We start from the raw sequence: 21,530 nt of genomic DNA on the forward strand, positions 1-21,530 counted from the left end.
CATAAGAATCCTAGGAACTAACTTCAGTAGATACAGACTCAGACTTTCAGGCATTCCAGCTCCAGGAGATTTGCTGATCTTCAAACAAAACCCAGGAGGATTCACACAGACCATTGCTTGACCAGTCTCAAGGTCATTATCAGAATAGACTCTACTGGCCTGCATCTAGAGAACTTTTCACTCCCGCTTCCATTTATTTCTTTGTTCTGCTTTCCTTCTGCCTCCTTATAAAAACCTCTGCCTGCACTGAAGTGGGGAGATAGACTTAGGGATAAGAGTCCCCCATCTTGTCATGTTGCTGACACTTGAATAAACCTCTTTCCTTTTTCACCAGCACTTGTATCATGAGTTTGGCTTTCTTTGAGGCAAGTAGCCAAACCTGGGTTTTAGTTGCAGTTTTTGGTGACTCTGCTGGAACAACATGGATCCTGGTAAGATCCAGAGGGCCCAGTCTGGGAACCCAGCTACTTGTGTCAGGTTGACCCTATGGCAGAGATGGCAGAAATTTCCCAGCAGCTGCTGAGAGTTCTTTATTTTGGGGACTACTTGCTCTCCCTCTCAAGGCATCATAAATGCTTAGCTGGTGAAAGAAAAATGTTTTCTTTTTTTTTTTGGGAAGTTGATGATCTTCAAGTCTAATTGGATAAATCGAAACTGGTATATACACTGGAAGTCCTTTATCACTGCTATCTGGGCTTTTTAGCCATCTGGAACTCACCAACAAGTCATCTGTGGTACTGTTCTGGCAGAGGATAAGACTCCATGACTCTAATCCCTGTTCTTCCACAGGAACTCTCTGAAAGCTCTTGCCCATCTGAAATGGAACTGGCTACAGTGGTTCCTTGCTTGCTTTCTTATTCTTTGGGGACTTAGTTTGATCTTTAAGATTCTAAGGTGAACATCCCAGTCCCTCCTTTTAGAGGATTTAGTGTGAGAGTACTTATTTGTTTGAATTTTGTCTTTGCTTTAGATGTTGTTTTTGTTTCTGTTTTGAAATGGGCAGCTTGGTCTTGGTTCCATCAGAGAGTCATTAGGTTTTTTTTTTTTTATCCTCACCCGAGGACATTTTTCCATTTTTTGTTCAGATAGAGCGGGAGGGAGAGAGAGGAAGAGAGAGAGAGAGAGAGAAACATCGATGTGAAGGGACACATCGAGTGGCTGCCACCCGCCCGACCAACCAGAGCCGGGGACAAACTGCAACCGAGGTACGTACCCTTAGCGGGAACCGAACCCAGGTCTTTCTGTACCGCAGGCCGACGCTCCAACCGCTGAGCCAAACCGGCCAGGGCTAGGTTGCTTTTTATTTGAATAGTCACTTACAGGTATAAACCAATGACTAAGTAGAATTGTTTTGCCAAAGGTCTGGTAAATGGGATAAAATCTATGTGCAAGCTTTCATGTTACATCATAAGAATTCTGCTCAGAAAGAATCTAAACTGATGGTTCAAAGAGGAGAAAAAAATCTCACTCTCCTCCCAGATAGTAAAACTCAAAGGGCCAATGGAAAAAACCTGTTTCTGAAAGTTATGAAATGTATTAATTTTAGTTGTCACTAAAAATTAAAGTTTCTAAGAATTAAGAACTCTAAGTTGGAAAACATAATTTTAATAATAAAAATATGTTATGGCAACCTATTTTTAAGAAAATAAAATTGAAAGTAGACTGTTCTAAAGTTGGTTATTTCTGAATGAATTAGAAGAAAAAGAAGAGGATCTGTGTAAATCGCAGAGGGTTTGTGTACATCGCAGAAGGTCTGTGTAAGTTTCAGAGAGATTGGGTTAGAAGGAAGAAGCAAAAAGAGAAAGACTTCAGGAAGTGGAAAAAGGTAAGAAAGGATAAAAGAAAGGAAAATACATATTACAGAAAGAAAGGCCATGGGAGAGGAAAACAAGGGAAATGAAAATGGGGGGAAAAAAGAAAGACATGTAGATAGATAGTAAAGCCATTGTTCCCTATTCCAATCAGAAATTCCCCTGATTCTTGTCACCTCTCTCCACCCAGATTTCATGGACATACACTGCTGGGTGGTTAGGACTTCTCTGACCTTTTGGGGAGGGGGGACAAAGAGGAATTAACATAGAGTCTATGACTTAAATATGTACAGAATATACTTTGTGTCCTGGAAGAGAGACATGAATACTTTTTGTTTCAAATTTATTTGTTATTAAAATATACAATTATAGACATATTGTTATTTATTTTAACTAATAACATTTCAAAGATGTATACATCAAAAGTTAAAATTTTTCTTTCCTCTATATTCCTAACCCTTGGGAAGGCCTAGTTCCTCTCCTACCACATAAACATAAAAAACCATATATAAATGCCTATTGTTATTGCATTTCTTCTTTTTTAAAATATGTTTTTATTAATTTTTAGAGAGATTTGAGGAAGGGAGAAGGAGAGATAGAAACATAGATGAGTGAGAAACATCAATTGGCTGCCTCCTGCATGTCCCTCACTAGGGATTGAGCCAGCAACCCTGGCATGTGCCCTGACCAGGAATCAAACCAGTGACCTCTTGGTGCATGGGTCGATGCTCAACCACTGAGCCACACCAGCCTGGCTGCATTTCTTAAATTCATCTAAATGATTCATCATGATCAATGCATATATTTTTCTGATCAATATATATAGTTATCTATAGTTATGCAATGATGTAAAGGAAAAATATTTAAAGAAAAGATACTCCTTTACATCATTGCATAATAGAATTATACCAAAATATATTCGTATATTTTATCTTTGATTTTCTTTTTTTAAAATTAATTAATTTTTGTTACAGATGTTTCTCCTTTTCCTCCCACTGATTCCCTCTTCCCCCTCCCTCCCCGCCCTGTCCCCAGCTTTGTTGTCCATGTCCACTGTTCATGCATACATGCATAGAAGTTCTGTGGTTTATCTCTCCCCCATCCCCCCCCTCTTTTGGGGATTGTCAGTCTGTCCCCCACTTGCATGTCTCTGAGACTACCCCATTCCTCAGACTGTTATGTTCATTATATTCCACAAATAAGTGAGGTCATATGATACTTGTCTTTCTCTGTTTGGCTTGTTTCACTTAGGATGATACTTTCCAGGTCACTCCATGTCATCTCAAAGGATAAGAGATCTTTCTTTCTTACAGCTGCATAGTACTCCATTGTGTATATGTACCACTGCTTTTTTATCCATTCGTCTACTGATGGACACTTGAGCTGTTTCCAGATCTTAGCTATTGTAAATAGTGCTGCTATAAACATGGGTGTACATATATTCTTTCTGATTGGTGTTTCAGGCTTCTTAGGGTATATTCCTAGAAGTGGAATCACTGGGTCAAATGGAAGTTCAATTTTTAATTTTTTGAGGTAACACCATATTGTTTTCCATAGTGGCTGCACCAGTCTGCATTTTCACCAGCAGTGTACTAGAGTCCCCTTTTCTCCACACCCTCGCCAACCCTTGTTGTCTGATGATTTGTTGATGGCGGCCATTCTGACAGGTGTGAGGTGATACGTCAGTGTTGTTTTAATTTGCATCTCTCTGATGATTAGTGATGTTGAGCATTTCTTCATATGTCTCTTAGCCATTTGTATTTTCTGTTTGGAGAGGTGTCTACTTAGTTCCTATGCCCATTTTTTAATTGGGCTCTTTGTCTTCCTTTTGTTGAGTTGTATGGGCACTGTATATATTGGAAATTAACCCCTTATCTGATACATCATCGGCAATTATGCTCTTCTATACAGTGGGTTGCCTTTCCGTTTTGATGATTGTATCTTTTGCTGTGCAGAAGCTTTTTAGTTTGATGTAGTCCCATGTGTTCATTTTTTGTTTGTTTGTTTCTGTTGCCTTTGGTGATGTATCAGTAAAAATTCTGCTGCGTATGATGTGTGAAATTTTATTGCCTACAGTTTCTTCTAGGATTTTTATGGATTCATGAGTCACATTTAAGTCTTTTATCCATTTTGAGTTTATTCTTGTGTATGATGTAAGTTGGTGTTCTAGCTTTGTTTTTTGCATGTAGCTGTCCAATTTTCCCAACACCATTTATTAAAGAGGCTGTCTTTACTCCCCTGTATGCTCTTGCTACCTTTGTCAAATATTAATTGAGCATATTGTCTTGGGTCCATTTCTGGGTTTTCTGTTCTGTTCCACTAGTCTATATGCTTGTTCTTGTGCCAGTATCAGGCTGTTTTGATTACAGTGGCTTTGTAGTATAACCTGAAATCTGGTAATGTGATCCCTCTAACTTTGTTCTTCTTTTTCAGGATTGCTGTGGCTATTCGAGGTCTTTTTTGGTTCCATATAAACTTTTAAAGAATTTGTTCTAGTTCTGTGAAGTATGTTTTTGGTATGTTGATGGGGATTGCATTGAATCTATAGATTGCTTTGGGTAGTATGGACATTTTAATGATGTTAATTCTTCCAATCCATGAACAAGGTATGTGCTTCCACTTTTTTATATCTTCCTCTTTTCTTTTTTCAAAGACCTGTAGTTTTCTGTGAATAGGTCCTTTATTTTTTTGGTTAAGTTTATTCCTAGGTATCTTGATTGATTTTCAAATGTTCCCTGGTTTTTGCCATTACAAATATATTACATTAAATGGAAATAGTTAAATGGCCTTAGATGTTGATACATTGGTACTTATATCATTGGATAAATTTCCCCAAGTGGGATTACTTCATCAAAAGTTTTGTGTGTGTGTGTGTGTGTGTGTGTGCGCGCGCGTGTGTATATATGTGATTTATAGGTATTTCCAAATATTTTTTACAAGATTGCATCAGCTTGCATTGTATTTTTGATTTTTGCCAGTTAGCTTTTGGTTTAAGATAACTATTCTATTAATGGTTTGTAACTCTTCACTGTGTATTTTATTTCCATTTTCATTTTCCTTGACTGCTAGGATGAGCAGCTTTTTGTGTGCTTATTGACTACCTGGATTTTTTCTTCTGTGAACTTCCTTAGCACTAAGACTTTGCCTATCTTTCTATTAGGTTCCTTTTCTTTTTCTTACAAAAATATAAAAAACATTTTGTACATTAGAAACTTTATACTTTTACCTATAGTATCTGCTGCCGTATTTGGCTCCAATCACTTGCCTTTGACTTCGTTTATGGTGTTGTCCTCTTACAACAATATATGTGTAATTAAATATAACTACCTTGTCTTGGCCTGTGTGGCTCAGTTGGTTGGGCATCTTCCCATGCACCCAAAGATTGCCAGTTTGCTTCCTGGTCAGGGCACAGGCCCAGATCCTTAGTAGGGGGTGTGCGGGAGATAGCCAGTTGATATTTTGCTCTCACATTGATTTGCTCTCTCTCCTTCTTCCTTCCACTGCCTTTGAAAATCAATAAAATATAATTTTTAAAAAAGTATGACTACTTTTTTCCTATGACTTCTAAATCTCCTGTCTTTATTGAGGAAGTTGAGAAAGTCCTTTCTCGTCTAAGATATGAAATTCTACAAAGTATTATTCTAGTGTATGTATGGGTTTAGAATTTACACTGAAAGTCTTAAAAAATTGCATCTAGAATTTTGTAGACTATGAGGTGGTGTATATTTATTTTCTTCCAGAAACATGAGTAATTATGTCAGTATGCATTGTTATCAAATTCCTTATTCCACATTTGAGTAAATTGTCACATTTGTAATTTATTAAATTTCTAATACACTCTTTTGGATGATTTACTCTCTACACTGATCTTTTTGTATTGTCTTGTGTTTACCTCAAAACTGCTTTGATTACTATGATTCTATGTTAATATTCTTTCAATATTCATTTCTTATGAGATTGAACTGTAATTTTTAATTCTAAATAAAAATAAATATGCTTATTTTACTTGTTATTATTATAGTTGAAGTAATTATGCAACATTTTAAGTGTTTCTAAGTGCTTCTGTTTTTCTATATTAGATTATTATTAATATGAATATGTGAATCTTTTAAATTAAACTACTCTTTAAAGCCAGCAGAGGGAGTACAAGGCACTGTTTTAGTAGTGAGGAATTAAAAATCATTAAAAAAACTCTTACTAAACACTGAAAAAATTAAAATAAAATAAAATAAAAATATATCCTTTTACTGATTTATAGAATAAATTTAAGAATTCAAAAAATTTATTCCATCAAATATATTTATTGATCAAAGTTTATAACTACATAATAAAAATTGCCTAAATATATAGGTCCTTCACAAGTCCCATAATTTAGAGAAAAATCTTAATTTCTTTTTTAATGAGGAAAAATTTTGACATATATTTGTGTATAGAATGTAGATAACAAAACTGAAATAATGTATGGAGTATAGTAAATGTGATTCTGACTTATTTTTGAAAGTCAAATACAGGAAAATTTCAGAGAAAATGACCCTAGAATAGTTAGTAAATGTTTATTATTTTGTCACTTTTTTGTTACATGAGTACAGTTTTCTAATGCTAGTATATACATATAAACAGATGACATTTTGAAAGAATAAGACTGTTAAACATTTTTGAAGTACTCATTTCTTTAAAGTGTAAGAAATTAGAAAATAGCAGAAACATAAAAAGCTAAAGGTAGTTGACAATTTAGTGGAAATGGGCTAATTTATATTGGACATTCTGAAAAAGCTGTATTATTCTGGTGAAAGTTTTTCTCTGCAGCCTGCTGCTGTTTGATATTTATAAATATCAGAATGATGGAGACTGCTATGAAGTCGAAAATGCTTCACTGAACCTCTCAGTAGCAGTAATTCAATCAAACAAAGGTTACAAAAGCCCTGTGGGCCACTTGTTATGTGATAGCAGAGGGTAGACCTGATTTTGTTGTATCCAATATTTTTTAAGCCAGGAAGCTTGTGTTAAATTTAATGCTCTATCAAGATAATTCAATTACTTTGAGTTTGATATATCCATTTCATTTTTGTTCCACATTTTGTTCTGTGTGTTGTCAGTATATATTATCTACTGGATATATATATATATATATATATATATATATATATATATACACACACACACACACACACACACACAAACACTCACACACATACACATATATACATTTTATATATATTTTGCACAAGACAATAAATTATAAATAAAATTAAATATTATAAAGTACAATGTGTTAGAATAATTTTAACATCTATTTTAAAACTAGTATTTCTCAAATATATGCACTTTATAGTACAGCCAAAATTAATTTTGAAATAAATATGCAGAGTGATATATTTTAACTATCATTGCTGAATTTTTCATGCTTTCACTTTTTAAATATTTTGCTCAGGATGAGCTGTTGAGCTTTAAATTTTGCAAGAAATGCAAATTCAACTACTTTCAAGTTTCTAGTCATCTTTTATGAAAAGTTATAAGTATTCTTATAAAATATACTCAATTGAAAATAGATTTATAAAACAACAAGAAAAAATATTCTTGGTTATCCTTCTTTTCCTGGAGATAAGAAATAATTGAGCACTACTTCAAAGAGATAGATATATTTTAATACATGAGCTTAAAAGTATTCCTGCATGTAAAAATAAATGCAATCAAACTTAAAAGGCAAGCTCCAAAGGGGAAAAAACATTTGTACTGTATGTTAAATATTATAGATTACAGAATAAACTTTCTCAATTTAACATATATTTTAAAAGCATACATTTCAAAGTACAGCATTTCTTAAAAGAAAAACTACGAATGATTACTAAATACACAAAAAAATACATTTTCACCAGAAAATGCAAATTTGAACAATGAAGGTTTTTTGTTTTTGTTTTTGCCTTTTAAATTGGCAATTAAAAACAATGATATACAGTGTTAAAATTTGGGGAAGTCATTAATCTCATGCATTTCCAGTGGTGTACAATAGGATGCAATCTTTCAGGCATATACTTATCAGTAGGTTTAAAAATGTGCATGCACTTTGACTTGGTAATTCTATTTCTAGGAATTTATCCTAAAGACATATTTAGACACTGGCATTTTACATTGACTTTTCCTTTTTCCTGAAAGGCCTTTCTGGGTAAATATGTTGGTAATTCCCTTACTGCATCCATCTTCTCTCAGGCGTCAGCTACTCAATAAGACCTTCCCTAGCTAACCTATTTAAATGGAAAATCCCACCATTTTAACCTGAACTCCCTTATTTTGTTCCTTTTTTGTTGTTGTTGTTTACTCCATAGCACATGACATCTCACACATACTCTATAATTTAACGTGTTTATTATGTATGTTGTCCATTGAAAGCTCTTGTTCCCTTTGTCTTGTTCCCTGATGTCTTGTTCCTCTAATTATATGGAAGAGTATCTGGCATATATTAGGTATTTAAAATGTGTTGATTGAGTGAGTGCATGTGAAAGATGTTCATTCTAGCATTATTTATGAAAGCAAAACAAAAAAAAATAGAAGAAAATTCTTCTGTGTTTGGGAATTGTTAAATAGATTACAGTCTTTTCACATGTGTATTAGTTACCCAATGTAAAACAAATTACCCCCAAGTGGGTGGTTTAAAACAATTGAAATTTATTCTCTTGTAGTTCTGGAGGCCAAGAGTCTGCAGTCAAGGTGTTGGCAAGATTGGTTCCTTCTGAAGGCTCAGGGAGAATCCATTCCATGCTTCCTAACTTGTGGCGGCTCCTGGCAATACTTGGTGCATCACTATTCCTCAGTCTTTACTTTCTATTCCCTTATACACACATTATTAGACTCAGGGCCTACCTTGATCCAGAATAAAATCCTTTACTGGATTTTATCTCATCTCAAAATCCTTTACTGTGTCTTCAAAGAACTTTTCCCAAATGTGATCTCATTCACAGGTTCAAAAACATATCTTTATTAAGATACTAAGCTATTAAAAATCTTAGTTTGGTTATTGTTTAAAGTCTTGAGAAATGTTTATTATGTAATGTCCAATTAAGAAAGGATGATGCAACACACACACAGAGTAAATAACCTAATTTTACTTAAATTTGTGAATTCAAAGTGTCCAGAGGAAAAATTACCAAAATATTAAAAAATTTTAATTCTGTGATGTTGGTTGATAGAAATACAGGTACTTTAGCTGTCTTTTTATAATTTCCAGAGTTTTCAAAAATTTCTACAAAAACTAGATTTTAATTTTTATATTTACAATTCTCCTGAGAAACATAAAAATTAAATAGAAACAGTCCTTATAAATGATTTATTAGAAAGTAAAAAAAATCAAGTTTCAAAATGACACAGTGATTAGTCATCTCTTTTATATTTACACCATTAGGTTTACCCTCATGAAATTTTTAGGTCGCTATGCTCAGGAGAATGTGAAGTCATTTGTCCCTATAGATTTTCTAGAAAAGATGAGAGAATTATTCCATTGGAAGGTTTAGAAATTCACCTTTCTGAGAACAATAGAGCAGAAATAATGCAACCTTAAACTCCCTTGTAGTCTTATGAGTTTATCAGTTTTAGCATATTGAACATTTTGATTTATTGAAGGCAAATTAAATAGAAGTTATCATAATCTTTTCTTGACTCTTGCTGTTTTGCTTGCTTTTAAAATATGACACTCTTTTATGCTCACTTTTTGGAATTCTGCCATTTTTTCTTATAAATAAATAAATAAATAAATAAATAAATAAATAAATAAATAAATTGATTGATTTAATTAAACAGACATTCATTGTGTCCTCTTTATGTGTCAAGCACTGTAACCAGTGAATTTAAATTTGGGAGAATATCAGTCCTGAGTTTAGGATCAGATGCTTGCACATGGGCTTTGTGCTTAAACTTTCTGAAGAACCAATGTTCCCTGTGTACAGAATATCAGCTTCATAGCACATACCGGGCCACTTGCTCTGAGCAGGACTCCACACCAGGAACCCTACTGCCAGGTTTGGATGGGAGCCTTGAAGGGAATTATGAAATTAATCGTCATTGTTATTCTGGTCTTTATTTACTTGCACCTTGATTGACTGGTGTTGGTTCGGGTTTACAACTCCCAGAATTTCCCAGGTGAAATCTGAAACTGGCCCCCATACACAAAGGGCCAGGAGAGACCAAAGAAAGGTAGGTCACTCCATATTGGTAGGTGGCAGGTTTAATAAGCAAGGAACTTACATACCAGGCTTGTCTTGGGTAGGCACAAGATGAGTAGATCTTCACACCCACCTGTTTACATAGAGGCATTAATTGGGTTTAGTCATAAGTACCATATATGTGGTCTCAATAACACATTGTTTTCTAAAGGCTATGTTCTTGAATATAGCTCTTACTGTGCAAACAGTGTCCAGAATATACATTCAAAAGGCAGGGAAGGAGTAAACAGCCTCTGTTTGCCTGGGTCCAGCTGGAGAGTTGACAGATGGTTACATCCTTTCGATGACCTCTTCCAACAACCAAGGACCTATGTGGAAAAAACTGTCTGGAAGCTTACTCCCCAGGGTAATTGGCCATAACCATTAAGAATTCTGGGAGGACAGTAAAGATAGAGAATTCAAATGAATAGTTAGTAAATTATTCCCCTTTTAATATTTTAATTCTAATGGTTAAATGTGATTTTATGCAATTTGTAATGTTTTGACTAGTGATATTTTAAAGATTTCCCCAAGATATAAAGTACAATAAAGTCAAATTAACTTTTGAAAAGATACTTTTGGATTTATTAATGAACATTAATTCATTGAAGCAAGAAAGGACTTGATTGCAAACCTTACCTATATTATTGAAGGCATCAATGAAAGCAGTTTTGTAAATTTGCTAATTGTTCTGTCCTGCTGTGTGTATTAGCCAGTATTAGACCTTTTAGCACCAACATAAACAGTCCCATTTGAATCTCATTCAAAAGATGATACTTCTGGGAACTTAACAACTCTTTTTGTCACTTTGAAAATCTATCTAGTGTAGCTCTAGGGAAATCTATTGGACTGCCTCTCAGTAAGTCCATTCCACCAAAAGCCTTTAACACATCAAAGAGCCCAAGAAGCTACTTGTATCAAATGACATTTAAACTGGAAAAAAGAGCCACTTCCCCTGTTTGTCCCTGTTGATGGCCACTGGGGCTGTGAAGCCACACCTTAGCCCTCAAATGTAGGTTAGTCTTGCATGGGGAAAACAAGGACCTTTCTGCTAATGTTCTCTTTGGAGCTCATCCCATTTTCTTTTGTTTGTTTGTTTTCACTCACCTTAGATGTTTGTAAATTATAAAAGGGAAAGTTAAAGTTTGAGTAAGATAACCTAATTGTTTTTGTATGGAATCTCTGATGGCTTCTGGAAATGAGTAAATCATTTACCAGAAGGAAGCATGACTGAAACTAAGCCTCTGATTTATTTCCAGGCTCATGTGTTTTCCAAGGGTTTTTTTTTTTTTTTTTTTTTCCCCTAGGCTAATTTTAGAAGAAGCATGATTACTTCCACCCAGGGATTAAGAAGAGTGAACCATATCCTAGATAAAACACTCTTAAGTCAGGGCTATGCCATATTTGGTTTTATAATATTCATCAAATACCTGACATATCAAAGAATTTCAATAAAATTTTCTTTAGTGCACCTCGGTTCAATTCCCAGCTGTGTCACACAGGCCCGGGACAGCCATCTAAGGTCCCTAGGGTTCATTTTCTCCATTTTGTAAAATGGATATAAAAAAAATGCTCCATTTTGAGGGAACAAATACAGGCTAATGTTAATAAATACATTTTAAACTGTGGTTTTGTATGAAAAACAGTTGTTACTGTGTACACATGCTAAATGTGTTTCTAGGTAACTGAATATTATAATGTTGAGGTTATGAGGAGAGGTTGTTGGAACACCCAATTTGATTCCCAACAAGCAATATTGGCGCATTATATTTCTGTCATTTTACCTGAGTTAAATTTCTTCATAGCAGTTATATATTTTTTGTTTGTTTTAACTTATCTTTCTAACTAATTAATAGCATTTACTGAGATAGCTTGCCTGGGTGTCCCAGCTGAACCCCAAGCACTTAGAGAAACGTCTGGTACCCAGTAGACACTCAAATATTTTAAAAATAAATCAATGCCACCACATTTCAGAGAACCACTCACCACTAGGTCTCTGTCATTGTTTATGCTGGCCAGTATTTTTGAACCTACTTGAGACTAGTGATATAGATGATAAGAAAATCACAACTTTTATATCCGATGTAAATAGAAAAAAATATTTAAAAATACTGTGTATAGGCAAGTATATTTTGCTACTGAAAATATGTAGGCTTATGTAGGAAGATATAATTATTAAATCACAATTTTATGGTAGGTAATATGTTTTACCACAGATCATTAAACTTACCCTATGTGTGATTAATATCACATTGTTATTTGTTACATTTTCTAAGAAACATATTTCAGTATTTGTTTTATATTAAAAAGCATTATTGACTCTTCTACAAAGAGAAACATTTTAGAATGGAATCTTACAAATATGTAAAAAAAATCTTATCATTAATCACTATATCCAAATATTGTTTCATGTTTATTCAAGCATGCACTAAAGTAGTTCACATATATTTGGCAGATCTTGGCAAATTACTTCATCTTTTCAGAAATGTTTAAACCAAACTGACAGTTGGGACTATCTGACAGCCTCTATCCATGATTGTCTAATTTTTTTCACAATATGAATGAAATTATTTTCTTGCATATAAGGTTAAGGAAAAAAAAAGATTATCTACCAAAATTTTTACTTTGCAACTTGTGAATGTATGGAAGTATTATAGTTGTGCTCAAGGACGTGAGTAGTTGATATGAAATGTTCCTGGAAGAATCATGTTAAGAACTTTAGAAACTTTTGTTTTATATTCTACTTCCTCTGGTAGACATAATTTACATTTCTTTCTTTTAAAAAAAATATTTTTCCTTTATTGGTTTTTAGAGGCAGAGGAAGGGAGAGGAGAGGGAGAGAGAGATAGAAACATCTATGAGAGAGAACGTTGATTGGCTGCCTCTTGCATGCCCCCCACTGAGAATTGGACCCACAACCCGGGCATGTGCCCTGATCAGGAATCAAACCAGTGACCTCTTGGTGCATGAGTTGATGGTCAACAACTGTGCCACACTGGCCGGGCTTCCTTCCTTCCTTCCTTCCTTCCTTCCTTCCTTCCTTCCTTCCTTCCTTCCTTCCTTCCTTCCTTCCTTCCTTCCTTCCTTCCTTCCTTCCTTCCTTCCTTCCTTTCTCTCTCTCTCTTTCTTCTCTCTCTCTCTCTCTCTCTCTCTCTCTCTTTCTTCTCTCTCTCTCTCTCTCTCTCTCTCTCTCTTTCTCTCTTTCCTCACTTGAGGACATTTTTCCATTTTTTGTTCAGATAGAGTGGGAGGGAGAGAAACATTGACATGAAAGGGACATATCAAGTGGCTGCTTCCTGCACGAACCAACCAGGGCCGGGGACAAACTGCAATGGAGGCACGTGCCCTTAGTGGGAACCGAACCCAGGTCTCTCTGGACCGCAGGCTGACACTATAACCGCTGAGCCAAACCGGCAAGGGCACTACACTTCTTTCTTAATTTGAACATTTTTTTGTTTGTTTGAGTTTAACACTTCACATGCTTTCCATCTTCTATGTCAATATCATTATACATTCTAATAATTTTTTCTTTGGCTGCTGTGAATTCTGTTTTAATATTTTAAATATTAGATGGGATTGCTTGATCAGTTGGCAGTTTCTCAGTTCTTAAAAAATCTGTTACAGTGTTTTTGTTTGTTTCTGTGATGGCAAAACACTAAAAGACTGACAATTTATTTTCATTGGTATTTATTTAGATGAGTAGGATTTCATTTTGTTAACATTGAGAAAAATATTCAAATTACTTAATACCATTATATTCCTTTCTCTAATGTTGTAATAGGAATTCCAAATTAAAAATCACTTTCTGTACCAGTATGTTTTGTGCTGGGAAAAGAAAATAAGGCCCATTAATGTGAGAAACTATTTCAGTACTATATCGTGTTAGACTTTATGTTGTATTTTACTTGCTAGAGTAACATTAATTGTCTTAATTAAAATTCTGTTGATTGCAAACAACAGAAACCAACTGGAATGAATTTATAAAAACTAGGAAATTGAGTGGTAGACATTGAGTTACCCAATGAAACACAAGGGCAGTTGTGCTCTCAAATGGCCAGAGGCAAGATTAAGAAAACCATCAGGACTCCTAGTTATAAACTGTCACTTTTCTCTGAGTTTCTGACTTACTTTTTCTTTCTTTGTAGGCTGGCTTCTTCTGCTTCTCTATGACTATGATGGAAAAATGGTTACTCACACATACCAAATTTATATCCAAGTTTATATTAACATTGCTTCATCTACCTCAATTGTCTGTCCTTGACCTTCAATTTTGAGTTCTTGATAAACCTTTATTAATTTGGCTTTGACAAAACTGTGGTAATTACTAATGCTATTCAGCAAATGATTCTTTCTTTTCACCTTGCAAGCATGTAATAGCTTCACTGTAGTTGGGTGAGACCATGTGATTTGTTCTTGTCAGTGAGGTGTGAGCAGTTGTGGTGTGTCATTTAAATACCAGTAAGAGACTCTCTAGAATGTGCTTTTCCTCTGCTTTGATGATGAGCAATGTTACAGTTATGGCTACTCCATCAGCTTGAATTCCTAAATGAAGATACACCAAACTAGGGTCCCCAAGCATCCCTCAATGGAGCAAGAAATAAACCTTCATTGTTTTAAATTACTGAGGTGTTAAGGTTGTTATCTCAGCACACAGCCAAGCCTGTCTTGACTAATACATAAATATACTTGGAATTATATTAGCTCTGCAATATTTTCATTTGAATTTGATCTGTCATTTAAAACTTCTCTCTAGGCCACTGCTTTGTTCCTGTTTGCTCTGCACTCACCCATTTTCCTGTCTAGGCTCAGTGCTCACTTTCTTCTATCCTGCTCTGTTGCTGTTGTAAAAATTCTCAGAGAACGTATAGGCAGAGCATTAAAGTGTGTTAGAATAATCATTAGCTTAAGAATTAGAAAACATGCATGTATTCTTTTACTTATTGTTCAGCTATGAACTGTAATATTTTATAATTTTGAAACTTAGTTTACTCATATGAAAATGAACATATACTCTACCTACCTCAATTATAGTGTATAAGGTGTAAAGCATTATAATATACATATTTAAGTTATTGCTATCTATCTATCTATCAATCATCTATCAATCATCTATCATCTATCTATCTATCTATCTATCTATCTATCTATCTATCTATCTATCATCTATCATCTATCTATCTATCTATCATCTATCTATCATCTATCTATCTATCTATCTATCTATCTATCTATCTATCTATCAGCTGTCTATCTGTCATCTTTATATAAATTGCTTAGGTGTGTTTTCCTAAAGTATAGCCGGGCATTGTTATACTTTCTCAGTTTAGCTAATGAATATGCAAGTGTATAGATTCTTAAAGAATGATAATTACATGTGACAAATTAATAGTGATCTGTTTAAAATATTTCAATTGCTCCTAAACCTTTGTTTTCTCAGTATTTCTTTTATTATGCTTCAATATAGTAATTATAGGAAATGATAATTCTAGTTCCATACTTCAGGACACTATGGATAATGTCCAAGTAGTGATTTGACTGTGTTGCCCTTTGGATGCCAATGCTAGCATTAAGTTTTACCGGTGTAGCTATGTTTCTGGTTAAACAGTGGGATTTATTAATCATGTGCACTTGTGTGAGATTTGGGAGGCAGAAGCCATCTTTCTATTCCCTTTGCTTATTATTCGGTGAGAAATAAAGTCGTGGAGACGGGAGGTGCTTCTGAATCTGCTCCCAGACTCCATTCTCCAGCTCTGGTTCTGAGAGGCACATGTGCAGCAGCAGTATGGTGGCTTCTTATTTCCAGCATCCCGACACCCTCTGTGGTTGCAGCATATGTCCTTGAAATCCGTCGTTCCGGTAGTAGACTCTGAGGTGGTAGCTCCCTAGTGGGTCACTTCTGTCCTTTATTTCTGGAGGCCCAGTTCAGCGCTTGCTCCTATAGCCTTCTCCATGATTCTGTAAGTACCTAGCCTGTATTTAATTTATTCTTACACAAAATATCTAGAGCAGTGGTTATCAAACTTTGGTGGGCCTCAGAATGACCTGGGAAACTTGGTAAAGCATAGATAACCTAGCTCTATTTCCAGAATTTCTGATTTATTAGGTACGGGGGTAAGATCCAAAAATATCAACATTAAAGATGTTCCCAGATTGCTGAACCAGTGACTGTACTTTGAGAACCATTGATCTATTTCCTACTCAGCATCTGTAATGAAGCAGGCCTTGTCCCCAAATATATCAAATAATGCAGGCTAGTCACAATTGTTTCCCAAAATTTCAATAATTGGACTCATTATGTAGTGATTGTTTCCACATGGAGAATACTAATTGGATTTATAATAAAATGTATAGTAAGAAGTGTTAATATAGATTTAATAATTAATAAAATATGCTAGAATGCTTATGTTGAGTATATATTTTCATTTATATTCTTTGGAATAATGCTTGTTTGGGTGATGTCATATAGTAACATTATCATAGAGCATATAACTGCCCACCTTCACACTCCCTTCTGAATGTCATCAATTCAAGACAGGGTGGTAATACCTTTGTCACCATGGAGCTTTTCTATACACTCCATTTTGAAATAGAGGCTTAAACTGAACTACCATATAAATTTAACTATCTTTTCATACTGTGTATATTAGATAATCTTATTTTAATATTTTTTATTTAGAGAGGAAGGGAGAGAGAGAAAGAGAGACAGAGATAGGAACATTGATGAGAGAGAACATCAATTGGCCGCCTCCTGCATGCCCCTCACTGTGGATTTGGCTCACAACCTGGACATGTACCCTGACCAGGAATCAAACGGGCGACCTCTTGTTGCATGGGTCAATGCTCAACCTCTGTGCCACACCCGCTAGGCTCTTATTTAAAATTTTAGTTTAATCATCTATTTTTCTTAGTTTAGCCCAATACTTTTTACATAAAAGATTTTGAGTCCCAAAGATATAAGCATTTAAAGAAAAAGTTGAAGTTAACATCTCAATCTTTAAATAACTTGTCCAATTTTCACTGTTATCAATTTTCTCTCTCTGGAGTGTGGGCTTCATGTTATGTGTACATTCAAATCAGCAATGGAAAATTTTTGCCACATGTGAAACAAAAGTTTAAAAATACATTAGTATGAATTACATTACCAACCCCATGCTGATATTTAATATTTAAGTATCAATCACAGATCACTAGTTGCTACAAATTTTTAAGTTGCTATTTTAATTTTTTTTCTTTATTGATTTTTAGAAAGAGAGGAAGGAAGAGGGAGAGAGAGACAGAAACATTGATGAGAGAGAACATCAGTTGGCCGCCTCCTGCATGTCCCCTACTGGGGATTTGGCCCACAACCTGGGCATGTGCCCTGACTGGGAATCAAACCGGCGACCTCTTGGTGCATAGGTCGACATTCAACCACTGAGACACACCGGCTGGGATTAAGTTGCTATTTTTATGCTGTTTAAAATATCATTTTATACTATTGTAAATAGTTCTTTAATTCTTAGTAATAAATAATACATTTGGATGTCATCCAATATCTCCCTATGAATTAAACTCCCTCACTCTATAATCATGTTATTTAATCAAAAATTAGCTTCCTGCCAAAGTGGCTTGTTAAGGATTTGCTAATTTCGATTTTCTTCTCTGAAACTTAATGAACACAGCGGTCAATAGCTCCTTTCTCCAGTTCTCAGATAACAAAACACATTTTAGATTTTTATTATTTTCTCCAGATGTATTATTTTTCAAAATTACTTTTTTTTTTTAAAACAATGATTGAAGTAATTGAAAAAGAAAAACAAATCACTATTAATTGATTATTCTTGAGGCACTGTTATTTTTAAACAATTTGGATAATTTTCAATCTTTTCTAATTTGCTTTTACATCCAATTAAAAGTATATAAGAGTCTGGAATTTCTTGTTCAGTCTACCTCCCGGGCAACTCAAAGATGTTTGGTTCATTCCTGTCTCTGTTGTCACTTCTGGTCCATGAAAAGTATCCTTCCAAGGCTACCTCCTGATGTACCAAGAACCTAATATAAGTCTCTCATGGAACTGTGATGTGGTTTAAAAACTTAGGTTGCAAATTAGAGATCTGATCTTATAATCTAGTGCAGTTTGAAGAGATGAAATAAGTCTCTGCAAAATCGTTTCTGATTTAGAATTGATTAGGCGATTGATAGTTGTCAAAGTTGGGTATAAAGGGTTTACTGTAACATTCTTTCTACATTTGCATGTGATTAAAGTTTTCTAAAGTAAAAGCCTTTAAAAACAGGATGTAAAATGAGATGAGGATGTGTGTCGAGGTGAGGTGCATAGTGCGTAATATACAGAGAAAGTTTTAGAATTTAAATGAAAAATAATTAAGTATCTCTCTAGCAAGATTTAGTGTGTGCCAGTGGCCCATGACTAGGGGAAAATGGATTTAAAAATAAGTTGATATGTCAGAGCAGAGATAAATTATTTTCATTGGTGTTTTCTTTATATTTACGTCATAAATACAAATTTTAAGTGCACTGAAAAATTTACGTAAATCTCTTTTCTATAAAGCTTAATGATATAGAACTAATTCAAGAAATGAAACTGTTTTCATTCTTACTGCCGGAAAACAATTAATAATGAAGGTCACATTCGTGTTTAAATGTGACTCATGAATCCATAAAAATCCTAGAAGAAAATGTAGGCGACAAAATTTCAGACATCATACGCAGCAGAGTTTTCGTGCATTTAAAAATAATGACTGAGTTAGGTTCCACACGCAGTGTGAGACAGAAGAGGACGACTCGACTTAGACCCCACATGCGACCTCGGCCCCGACCTCGCCCCGACCTCGCCCCGACCTCGCCCCGACCTCGCCCCACCTCACTCCGACCTCGGCCCGACCTCACCCCGACCTCGGCCCGACCTCACCCCGACCTCGGCGACTTCGGCTGCACTGAAACAGCTGGATAAAGGGCAGATCAGAAAGGCAGTGGAATCTCCGTTGGCACATTCCAGGTGTAGGAGAGACAAGAATGGATTGCTTTTGAATAAGACTGATTTTTTTTTTATTTTTTAAACGACGGTTTTATGGAAAATTCCAACTAAAGAACCAAGGGTCAGATTATCCTTGCCTCATGGTATTTGATCAGATTTAGTAGGTATCTGTTTATTTACTAAGGATGAACCCAAAGTAACTCCTGGAAAGAAGGAACATTTTTATAAGAAGCTTTTGAATAAGCATGTAATTAAAACCATTTCTCATATTATTTCTCCTCTGAACTTAAAAAAAAAAAAAAAAGGTATAGATTCTATGAGGCCAAGTTCTACCTTCTGGGTAGCTTCGATTTCTTCCTTACTGATGCAAGGATCGAGCGGTTCTTACCCTCACACCTCAGGAGACATTTCTGTAAGAGAAAGAAAACTCCGGTATCTGTAAACCTTCAAGCCAAGCATCTCTCCAGAGAGCAACGAATCGATAAGCAGAACTGTCTTAAACATCTCTAAAAGTGGTTCTTGCAGCACTACATGCATCGGTCGCACTGGAATCGTTCAGCACATCATCGAAAACATTGCTGCTGTCAGGAGAAGGCTTTTGCAGAACTTGCCTAGAAGTGGGAGAGCTGAAACTCTTGTACATGAAAACTGAGAGATCAGTTGCCCTTCCTGTCTTTTCTTCATTTGTCAATGGTCAGGATGAAGCCAAAGGAGGACGCACTCCTAGTCAGAAGAATAAAGAAACAAAGAAAACACAAAAACAGAAAAGAATATGATAAAAAACAAAAGGAGAAGAAAAGAGAAGACTTTTTAAACAGGCTAGAAAGACTACATGAGCCCTAACTACAGAAGAGGTGACCCCTAAAACTAGTAGTCTTCCAGTGAAGGACCCTGGACCCCAGAAGAGAAACCATTAAACCTGAGAAGAAAGAGACCCACAGATTAGAAACCCAATATAAAGTGCAACACGAATCCAGAATAGAAATTCTACTATTGGCTTCAACAGGAGAACCTCCCACCAAAAAAAAAATGTAGAGATACAAAAACACAACACAGGAAAGAAGTCTCCAAAAAAGAGTCCTTGTCCCAACACACCTTGTGAGAAGAAGGGACAGGTCTTCCCAGCTTTGGAGACCCCGAAAGCAGCAGAGCCCAAGACCCCAGGTATAGGCCGAGGAAGGAGCCAAGAAACAAAGAAGAGATGGAGAAGGAGAGAGACTCTCCTATGGGGAAGAAAGACCAGAGACAGACATCCTAAAAGCCAGAGGTCAGGGTCTTCACTACAGCTAATAAATCTGCAGAAAAGCTCCCTACACCCCCAAACAATAGCTCAAAAAATCCAAAGTGCCTCAGTCAACCTGAAATCAATGACTCAACCAGGAGGAAACATCAGAGCTGCCTGGAGAGCTTTGGAAAAATACCCAGGTCCTGACTCCTGTCACAACCTTCTCCAAGAGTGAGGCCAGGACTTAAATATGTTTAAAACCTGTGTAAGTAATTGTGATACATGTTTTTGGGTGTAAGAACCAGTCTTTGAATCCATTGTTAAATTGCTCTGTGTATTTGCTAATATAATAGAAAATGCTGTGCATTTATTAAAGTGTAATATTTGCTGCTGAGAAAAAGAAAATGATGACTGGGTTTTATAGGACAAATGAGAGTAAACACCCCAACTGAAAAGAGAAATGCTGCTGTAATTTACAATGAAGATGAAATTTTAGCGTTTTTTGGGTGGGGAGTAAAGATCATGATTCACTACCGCAGAAAAATTGACATAAATTTAACTCTAACATCACAATATTAGAGTGTTTATGGAACATGCTCATGGAACTCTGGATAAGGTCACTTTTAAAAGAGCTTTTCCATTCTGGTCCTCTAAGACAGGTTACAGAACGATGACTACGAGAAACATCTCCTGTTAAAGATAAAATGCACTACTAAAAATTATGAATGTTAGTTTTATATTTAAAAAAATTTAAATAAAGTTATAAGATAAAACCTCCATTAGTTAAATGCATGATGACTTTGAACTTGTAATTGTTGGAGAAGGTAATCAAAAAGATGCGATTACCCATTGACCCAAGAGCTGGACCCCAGGTAATTGAAGGTTCTTCACTGCCCACCATTACCACAGTAGGAGTCATATTCAAGAATGTAGTCTTGAGAGAGCAATGTGTTGTTGAGACCATATGTGTGGTTGGTACATATTACTGAATTCTGTTGAGGCTTCTTAAGACCCTGGCAGGCAGGTGTGGAGATCTACTGATCTCATGGACCCCCAAGACAAGCCTGGTAGTAAGTTCCTTGCTTATTAAACCTTCCACACACCAATATGGAGTAGTCTGCCTCTTTCTTCTGTCTCCCCTTATCCTCTGTGGTTGGGGGACAGTTTCAGATATCCCCTGGGAAGCTGCTGAGGGTGCAAACCAACAGTACTAAATAACAGGAAAAATAGTAAATTAAAACACAGACAAGTGTTTATCCTTTGTACCAAGACTGGTACTCGGGTAAAACATGCCAGACACCTAGGGAGCACACCATAAAGAAGTACTC

The 21,530-nt window shown here is 35.4% G+C and overlaps 1 pseudogene; it reads left to right on the plus strand.

Annotated features, from left to right (window-relative positions):
• The first annotated feature begins 421 nt into the window (after window positions 1–421).
• Window positions 422–20,339, plus strand: LOC118623714 (annotated as a pseudogene).
• The last annotated feature ends 1,191 nt before the right edge of the window (window positions 20,340–21,530 follow it).

The sequence above is a fragment of the Molossus molossus genome, unplaced genomic scaffold, assembly GCF_014108415.1.
Source record: "Molossus molossus isolate mMolMol1 unplaced genomic scaffold, mMolMol1.p scaffold_m16_p_10, whole genome shotgun sequence".
NCBI classification, from domain to species: domain Eukaryota; kingdom Metazoa; phylum Chordata; class Mammalia; order Chiroptera; family Molossidae; genus Molossus; species Molossus molossus.